Below are 11387 nucleotides of genomic sequence, written 5' to 3'. Positions count from 1 at the left end.
ATGAAGATATATAGACTTCATTATTCTTTAGTAACATACTATAATCATACACAACTGGATTATACAAAATGTACTACTTATTATCATTTGATAAAAATCATATCAAATTCGTATTCATTTAATATTAAGTTAAACATTTAATCACCACATAAAACACATATAATTATTATAATTTATTATTGTACATGCCATTATTCACCTAGTCATTCTTCCATGCATTTAGCCAAAACAAGTTCGTTTCTTAACTATTACTCACTCACAGCTCAAATCAATTAACTTACAATTCTATATACTTCAAATGTTTAAATCATTATATATATTATATAATATAATATACCAACATTTAATATGCTACGCTTGGATAAAAATATACTATAACCACCTATGTTAATCACATTTACCGAACTACAATATAATATAAATTAATGATTCCATAAAACATATCCAACTTGTCACTATTGGATTAAAACATTAATTAGCTACCACAACCAAATTTAAACAGCTTAAACCCATCCAAAAACATGCATGCATAATTCATCTAGTTGACCGAAAATACTTATTAACTAAAGGAGATTATTTCTATAATTTTGAAACATTAACAACATATAGACATATACGTAACATAAATATTACATACTATGTATCAAATATATTAAGTCAAATTATCATATACAAAATTTTTATATAAGCAATGCTAAGTCACAAAAAATCATAACCTTCTTATTCAATTCCATCTTATAATCGAACATACCAATATATTATTGAAATAGTTTCAAACTAATTCATGTATGTTTACTATTCAAAACCTTGACTGAATCAGTTTAACATGCTATGAAAATGTATACACACAATGATCATTACACCATCCATTTCTAAATTTACCAACCATTATTAAACCATTACTAACACATATAGCGTTTATCATATGAATCATTCTTGCATAGCATATAGCATTATAACCAAAAGTGAACTCAAACCACAATCCAAAAACACAACCAAAATTATCAAAACCAAGATCACAAAACATTATAACTAAGCCCACATAAAATCAAACCTAAACATAAAAAGCAAGCCATTTTCGCATGGCTAATATACAAACATATTCAAAATAGTTAATCGCAAAGCCAGTCTATACATGCCATAATTTAAGTTTAGCTTATAAGGTACCAAAATAGTAGATAGTGTGATGAACTTGGCTGACAGTCCCCGAGCTTGTTGCTTGACTCCAAAATCTATAAAATAGAGTAATATAACACACAGAGTAAGCTATCATAGCTTAGTAAGCCATAAGTAAATAAACAATCTAGTAATATAGCCAATTCATTTTAAATTTAACCAAATTATACTAGCATAAGTATGCTTAGTCTCAACCTACCAATTTCATACATGATATTTCATTTTTATACAAAATTCACACCTTGGCCGGATGCCTATATAACCAATATAAGTAATTCACATTTCACTTACAAAGCCAAGATATCATTAAACAATCAAATATACTTATACTTATAAACACCACTCAAGCATCATAATATATCATCATGTACACATTACCTAAATGGCCGAATACACATGGTTACATCAATAAACATATCACATATCATTTCGAAGACAATCACAATATATATACTTTATCAAGTCCGATTACAATTTTAAAATTACACATTCCATATTTACCTCATAAGTCATTTGTATCAAACGTTAAATACTTACTTACCTAACCTTGAATAGGTAACAAGTTAATCCATACCTGGCATATAGCTCGTTTTACACATTCAAACATAGCTTATCTTTTCCCGAAGAACCATTTGGGATCGTATAGGACACTCGGATAATCACACAAATCATACAATGCCAACGTCCTAGACGTGGCCTTACACATAGCCACATATCGATGGCACTGTCCTAGATAGGGTCTTACTCATAAACACATATTGGAATCACATATCGATGTCATGGTCTTACTCGCACACATATATCAGAATCTTATGTCATGACATATGTATCCTAACTATTCCTGAGGTTCATATGGGACTTTTAAATGTTGTAACTCGGTCGAAACGATTGCATGAACATAGTTAACATGCTTACACATTCGTCATTAGCACATATTAATTCATATATTTCATATCATCATATACACTTGACATTTAATTAAAATTAAGTACATATATTTGCTTATAAACTTACCTTGGACAACGAAAAATCGGTACAGATCTACTAGTCGACAACTTTCATTTTCCCCAGGTCCAAATCTGATTTCTTTGGTTCTTGATCTAAACATATTCAAATTAAGCTCATTCAAACATATTTTCATTCAATTTAGTCCAAAAACATATAAATGGGAAAATTACCATTTTACCCCTAACACTTACAATTTTTACAATTTAGTCCTTACTACATAGAACACAAAATATTCAAAATTTCAAGATACCCATGTTTGGTCAAATATTCCTAGTGTTCATACAAGCCCATATATTTCAATTATATCATATTTTAGTCCCTCAAATTAATATTTTTGCAATTTAGTTCTAATTACTCAAAATCATCAAAAACTCCAATACTAAATATGTTAATCTAAAACATATCTTTCATATTTCATCATCAAACAAAAAAAATCACAAACTATCAACAATGTCATAACTCAAAATATTCATCAAAATCAAAAATTAAAGCTTGGGTCTTGAAGATTACTAAGCAACGATCTCAAAAACGTAGAAATTATAAAAAACCAAACAAAAACGAACCTTGATTGAGCTTTATAAAATGCCGAACCCTAGCTCTAGTTCTTTCTTTTTCTTTTGTTTATATTCGATGTAAGAACAAAGAAAATAATATGATTATGGCTTATTTTATGATATATTAACATATATATTAACTTATTACTAATTTACCTAATTAACCTTAATGAAATAATAATAAATTTATATAACATATGTCCATTACCATCCAAACATCATGTTAATGGAATAATTTCAACATAAATACCCCAAATTAGAAAACCATTAGTAATTCGGCCCTTATTCAAGTTACTACCTAATTTTTATTTTACGCGATTAAGTCTTTTTTTTTAATCGGACACTCAAACGACAAAATTAAATCACGAAAATTTCACAAATATAAATTCACACAAAATAAACAAAGAAAATAATTTTTAAATATTTTTCTGACTCGAATTTGTGGTCTCGAAACCACCATTCCGATTAGGATCTAAATCGGGCTGTTACATATAATCACGTTGTAAACACATAAAATAATATTAAAATAGTTTTCTGACCTCGAATTTGTGGTTCCAAAACCACTATTTTGATTTAGCTAAAATTGAGCTGTTACACTATGGAGTTTTCCTTTTAGAGATTCTATTTTAGTCCTGATGAACCCCTTTAATAACTCCGGAGATAGTCATAAACTCTTCATACTTAGACCCTGTAATAGCCCGTTTTTAGGTGGAATCAAAACAGTGATTTTGGGACCACAAATTGGAAGTATAAATATTCATTTTATTATATCTTTAAGGTCTACAGTATGATTTAATGATTGTGTGAAAATTTTGTTAAAGAATTTTATCGTTTGAGTGTCCAATTTGGCTAGAAGGACTAAATTGCAATAGGTGCAAAACTTCAGTTCTCTATGTTAAAAGTGCCTAATTGCTATGAATTCTTAAATAAGATATCTTTAAATGGTAATTAGACCATTATATTTTAGTATGGACAAAAATGGACATGGTTAGGTGAAATTTCAAAGTTTGGCATTAAGGTCATTTTGGTCATTTGGTTAATGAAGATAAAATAAAACAAATAAAAGATGTCATCTTCTCAATTTCATCCTCCTTATGCCTAAATTTCAAGGGTCACCATAGCTAGGGTTTTGGCCAAGCTTCCAAGCTCGATTGTAAGTCCGCTTTGTTCCATTTTTAATATTTTTACGTTTTTGTGAATGTTGTAACTTGATTTAGCTATTCTAAGGATTAATTTGAAAGAAAATCAAATTATAAAATTGTACCCATGTTGAATATTTATGTATTTTGATGTTTAATGGTAGAAAATGCATGTTGGGTGTTAGATAAACAATATTTACCAAGTGATTTTTTATGAAAATGTCAAATAGGGACCTATTTCTAAAATTTATAAAATGTGTGTAAAAATGTGAATAAATGAAAAATGTAGGCTGTTATGAGCAAGGAATAGGTTCAGCTAGGCTTGGGTGTGATGAAATTGAATGAAAATCATTTTACAAGCCTAGGGACTAAAATATAAAAAGTTAAAAAGTTAGGGGTAAAAATGTAAATTTTTTCCTAAGGTGTTTTTGGGATAAATTGAATAATGTGATGATTGAATGAGTTAAATTTGATATTATAGATCAAGAAAGAAGAGGTTCTGACTTAAACCGGGGAAAGAACAAGGTTGTGGACTAAATCGAACTATTAGCCATTTTGTACCGATGTAAGTTCGTATGTTAAAAATAAGCTTTAAAATAATTGTACTTAAATGCTTTAATATTGCATTAATTGTATGTTTGATTATATGAATAAGTATAATTCTATGAACTAGTTCGACGATGATTCAGCAAGTGAGAAGTCCCGTTCAACCTTAGGAATAGATTAGGATACAAGTGACATGTCACTAGGGTCATTATGTGTTATGGGATTATGTGATCCAGGTGGTTGTCTTGTACATCCTACCGGTGGCTGAATATACCGGTATATGTTGCGGATACTTGACAGCTTGTGTGAGCAGCACCGCGTAGCTACGTCTTGACAGATAGCTTGTGTGAGCAGGCTTGTCGAACGATCGAGAGCAAGCGATTATGTGATATGAGATTGAGGCTATGTATGTGTAACACCCCGAACCCGAGACCGTTGCCGGTGTCGGACACGAGGGGTTAACAAGCCAAAACCACTTATAGCACCGACCAACTTGACATTCCCAGGCAAGCTGGAAAACTGCGTCACTGTTGCCTTAAAAATCATATCTCGAGTTACAGAACTTGGAAACTGATTATGTAAATTTTCCCTGAATTTAGACTCATATATCCATCCCTGGATTTTTTTCTAGAATTTTTGGTTGGGCCAATTGGTATAGTTTATTAGTTAAAGTCACCCATGTTACAGGGGTCGACTACACTGACCTTCGCACGTTACAACTTGAATATCTCTCTGTACAGGGTTTCAATACTGATGCCTTTTATTTCTAATGAAACTAGACTGAAAATGGAATCTGGACATATAACTCATGACTTCTAATTCATTCTGGATAATTTATGGTAAATTTTCAAAGTCGCGACAGGGGACCCAGAAACCGTTCTGGCCCTGTCTCACGAGAACTTTAATATCTCTCAGTATACTGTTCATATGATCGTTTCGTTACTTTCATATGAAAATAGACTCGTCAAGCTTCGATCACATAATTTATTCACTATTTAACACCATTCCTACAAATTTTGGTGATTTTTCACATCCACGTCACTGCAGCTGGCAGCCTCTGTTTTTAAGGTAGGCTTCACCTATATTGTAGTTCCCATGGACCAACTATAGTCTAGTCATACTTAGGTCCACATATGATCATATTTAGCCATTCCAATGGCTGATCATGTGACCAACACTCTCATTCCAAACCATAATCACATCATGAAACCAAATATAATTACAAACCACATATGGTCAAATTCCATACTCCACTTTTACGAACCATTTTCGCATGGCCGCACACATATACATCACAAAGTACTTAAAACAACCGAGGGTGGTCCTATACATGCCATATCCAAAACTCAACTAAAGGAGTACCAAAAGGGCTTTGATAGTGTGGTTGACTTCAACTTCTATGATCCCGAATCCGATCGCTAACGAGCAAAATCTATAAACAGAGAAACAAAGAAACGGAGTAAGCAATTTATGCTTAGTAAGTTTGAGCCATAATATACACACAACCAAAGCATAGCATTCAAGTAGCTAAACAATAATTCATATGCACAATTTCTCAAAGACATGCTTACTTCACAATCCCAACTCTTATATTCATACACAAATAACGGCCTAGTTAATGCCGATAGCTCATTTATCATTAGAGCGAATATTCATACGCACTTACTCATAGTGTGCTGAAGCACACAAAAACATACCTTGTTGTTGGGAATTTCACAAGTGCATTAACTGAAAATTTTCCAGCAAGTTCAAAGTTCTCGAATCACATACCTTCGAGTTTATCCGGATATAGCTACTGCTCAAACGCCTTCAGGACATAGCCCGTTATGGTAACCCGCACAAAGGCCTTCGGGACTTAACCCGGATATCACAATTTGCACAATTGCCTTGGGCTTAGCCCGGATATCATAACTCGCCTAATTGCCTTCGGGCTTAGCCCGATATCATAACTCGCACAATTGCCTTGGGCTTAGCCCGATATCACTCGAACATTCATACACATCTTTGTTTCAATTTCATAACACAACTTTTATGCACAATTCACTTAGCAAAAATATCATTTCGCTCAATGGCCACATACAAAGGCACAATTTCGATTGCTTATTACTTCATTCAATCGAATCAAAATCTAAGTTTCGATACTCGAAAACTTACCTCGGACGTGGTCGAACGATTTCGACGGCTATTCGACGACTTTTTCCTTCCCTTATCGGATTTAGCTCCCTTTGCTCTTGAGCTTAATTTAACAAATAAATTGGTTTTATCATTTGAGCATCGAAGAGGAATTCAAGATACCTAGCCAATATATATGCTCATTAGGCATCAAAGTCGCATATGTACGAAATCACGAATCGAACTCAACACATTAGTTAATATTCCTCTTAGCGAATTTTCTAAGCCAAGAATAGGCATCAATATGCTTGCCTCTAACCGAATGCATGCACACCAATTTCCCTCATGTGGCCGAATATGCATGTCCATGTTGAGGCCAATTATGCACTTAATACCACACAAAAACAGCATGCATTTTACTAACTAACGATTACATATTGTAGCTCAATACACATCTCTCATGTACTTCATAACCAAACATCATCACAAGCAAATATATACCTTGAAATAGTATATATGTCATGCCAATACATCATGTGCAAACATGTATACACATATAGGTGCAAGGTCAATCTCAAGGGGTTCATACCCATCCAAACACAAATTTTACCAATCAAGTAACAAGCATAAATCATGCTCATGAATGCACCATGGCGAATACATCACAACCATACTCTTTCAACTTCGGTCATGGTTAAACAAAGAATTCAATGTCCTACTCAAGAATACTAAAAGAAATTTCAAGAGTAGTCAATCCATCATTACATGCATCATCAACAAGCTTCACATTTAGCATGCAATGGCTTTAACACAATATCAACCTTGGCCAAATACCATTTTTCATGGCATAGCAAGGATTTGAACCATGGCTAACATGCACATCAAGTTAGCAACCAAAACAAGCATGAATCTCATGACACAACCTCAACATACCTTAATCTTGATGCAAGTATAGCCAAATCTCCTTCTAGATCTCTTCTAAACTAAAAATGGAGCAAAATTTCCTTCCTTCTTAGAATTTTCAGCCCAAAGAAAATGAGAATGGATGAACCAAATTTTTTCTTTTCCTTTCTCTCAACTCACGGCCAAGGGGGGAAGCATGGATGAGACCATTTTTTTCTTTCTTTGCCCATGCTCTTTATTTTATTATTTCACCCTAATGCACCAACAACACATGTTTCATGACATGTTTTGCCCATCCACTCTTGCCATGGCGGCCACTTCATGTTGGGGGAATTGACATGCAAATCCCTTATTTTTGCATGCATGTTCAACTAGTCATCACACCTTTCCCCATCATACTTTCAAAGTTTACTACTAGGTCCTTTCTAATGAAATTCACATTTATAACTCTAAATCGAAACATCAAAATGTCACACATGAATTAACACATATTATAGGCATCAAAATAAATTATAAATTATTTTTATGCCTCGGTTTTGTGGTCCCGAAACCACCTCCCGACTAGGGTCAATTTTGGGCTGTCACAGTATGTGACACTTAGTGTGAAAAAATCCTGAGTATCTGACATTATTATTCCGAGTGGTTCACGGGTATGTCAAAGATGAGAATATGTGTAAATTCATTTCGAGATGGTTCAGGTATGTACAAAAAGCCCATGTTTATTAAATGCTTGAAATGATGAATATGAGGTAAGTTTTGTGGTGGAATGAGTTATGATCATGAGACTATGGTAAATTTACATTTAATTATGTTATATTTAAATGTTATATGCATGGCAAGGTTTCTTATTTCTTGCATACGAGCTTACTAAGCTATATAGCTTACTCCGTTTATTTTTCATGTTTTATAGTGTCGTCAAGCTAACTCGGATTAGAGATCGTCGGAGATTCAAATCACACTATTAAACTCTCATTTTTGGGTATTGATGATCTTAGTATTTTGAAAGTATGGCATGTATAGGGACTTGATCATTTTATTATATGTGTCGTTATGATTTTAGCCAATGTATTGGCTTGCAATTGTCAAAGGCTTGATTTGATATTTGGCCATGTAAATTGGCTTATTTTGGCTAACATGGTTGTAAGCATAAGTATATTCATATATGTGCCACTGTCTTGGGTGATATGGTCATGGTATTGCTTGGTGAATGATGGAATGTGATTCATAGTATGAACGTGAAATGTTTGGAAATGTGATATATTGATGAGATGATAAATTTGTGCACAATTAGGTGTCTTGAAAGTAGTAAATTGAGGCTTAATGAATGTGAAATTTTCATGATTGATTTAGGGCATAATAAATGTTATGAGTATGATAGATGCTGCTATTATTGTAACACCCCTAACCAGTATCCGTTGCCAGATTAGGGTTATAAGACATAACCGAACCATACACAGCTTAACAGATATTAATCATTGCTAATCATATTTAAGGTATTACAACTCAATTATACAAACTATATTTACATCTTTTTATAGTATTCAATTAATCAAATTATAACATAGATATTTACATGACCAATTTCATGTATAAACATTAAGACATTTAAAACAAATATCGAATATATGCTAATATAACTAATTAACTTGACAAATCATTTGTGCATAATATAAATCAAACAAGCTATTACATTTATGATTGTCTAAACACATAATCAACTTTAATATCATTACCATATAGGCGGATATAATTTTAATGCAACTTATAATGCGCAAAATAAACCAATCATAATACACTTCAATCGCATACTAAAAAAAAAAAATCATACATAAATAGAACTCACAAAACCATGTACTCAATAATATCATTTTGACCATATCATATTCGGCACATGTACATTACTACATATAATTTGAATGAATTAAAACATGAACAAATCTACTACTAAATCAGTCAACTTATGCTCATCATTTAATGACTAATCTATACACTACTCAAACATCAATTTTAACCAAATTAAACATATATGCATCACATAAAACTCATATTATCTTTTTGTTTTACCGATACAAAATTCACTATTCATTTGGTCATTTTTCAATACATTTGCGAATATACATGCATATCATTACCAATTCCAAACAAATCTTATAAGACTAATTATAAATTAAATTATTTTCTTTGAACCACAAATATGGCACATTTTCAACTCAATATATATAATCTAATATTTGATCTTTCATTACCATAATTAAACTAAACCTATTAACCAAAACAATCATATAACATACTCAATATTTATCTTCATCAACCGTACATAATATAATAATAATTTAAGCATAATACATGCACATTCATTTCCATTACAAACCGAATAAAAAGACTAATAAACATTCGAATATACATATATATTTATATATAAATCATCATCACTTTATTCCATTAATAAAGCTAAATTACTAAACCATTCACACGATAAAACATATCATATTTCAAACTTTCCATAAGTGAGCCAATTTTTAGACAATTTGTGATACTTAACAAAGCCAAACTGTAACACCCCGATTTTGGGCCTAGAAGAAATAGGCTTTGCGTATCGAAGGAATTGGAATTCAGTTGTGCAAGTGAATGACACAATTAAATGTATGCTTTGGTGGTTAATGGCCCTAAGAAGTGTTGGAGAAATCTTGGGTTCAAACCTGGGCTTTAGCAAAAATTTTGGTTTTAAGTGAATAAAACCCTAGATGCTTGGAAGTAGGCCTTTTAAATTATTGTGTTAAGTAAATGACACAAGGAAGCATGTGGTCTAATGGTTGTGGCGTCATTAAGGTTGTAAGGGAGTCTAGGTCAAGTCTTGGCTCTTGCAATTTATTTTGGTTTTTCTTTTAAAGGAACCTGGAGTTTGGCCTGTAGACCTTTTAAATAATTGTGGTTAAAATTTGACACAAGAGTGCTGGGTGGCTTAGTGGCAGTGGCGTGATTAAGACTGTAAGGGAGCTTGAGTTCGAGTCTCATGATGCGCAAAGGGGTATTTATTTTGCATCCTTGTTGCATGAGTAGTAAAGTTTGACACAAACTCTGCAAGGTGGAATTTGAATTAGTCATAGAGAAGTTTGAGGAGGGATTTGTGGAGATTATCTGGGTTGTTAGGAGGAAATCAAGGAAAGTTTGAAAATAGGAGAGTTGTATGGGAACTCTAGCTTTGAGAATTCGGCTAGGGTTATGATCCTCATTTTTATCCTCATTTTCAGTTTCGAGTGTTGAGTATTAGCAATTCTTAGAGCCGATTTTCATTAGGAGTTATTGGGGGTTTCTCTCGGTTTTCCTTTTTGTGGCCATTTGAAGTCTATTCTTCCTCATTTTCCTATTTTTTGTGACCGAATACTCTCTCTTCTTGACTCTCTTCACAGTTGGTCGATTCTTTCCCTTCTCTTCTTCTCTCAACATAGCCGAATACTATTTCCTCTCCATTCTCTTTTCTCTCTTCCCCTTCTTTCTCAACTTGACCGAATATACCTTTCTCTCCCCAAACTGTTATAGTTTCATTTCTTTCTTTGGCACTTAGCACCTTGGCCGAATATAGCATTCCCTTTGATATTCAGCTTGATAAATTCTTTCTATTCTCTTCTGCACTCTTCACTTTGATTTTGGTTGGGCTTCCTTCTTCTGGCTGTTTTTCACTCATTCTGCTATTTGGTATTCAGCCGATTGCTTCCTTACTCTGCTGTTGGTATATTAATTTGATATCTGCAAGTGATCCTGACAAAAAGGGTAGGTGTTCATATTTCTTTGCCTTTCGTTCAAAACTGTTCTTTCTTACTCTGTTTTTTAAAGCTGAATGCCCTCCTTCTTATTCTTCGGTTGCTGTTTGGTTGATCCCTTCCTCAAGATATGGTTCGTTGGGTCTCTAGGCTTCTCGAGGTGTGAAGAAGTACAAGGGCTGCTCGAG

This window comes from Gossypium arboreum, chromosome 9 (assembly GCF_025698485.1).
Source record: "Gossypium arboreum isolate Shixiya-1 chromosome 9, ASM2569848v2, whole genome shotgun sequence".
Lineage (NCBI taxonomy): Eukaryota > Viridiplantae > Streptophyta > Magnoliopsida > Malvales > Malvaceae > Gossypium > Gossypium arboreum.
This window is presented reverse-complemented; position numbering follows the sequence as displayed.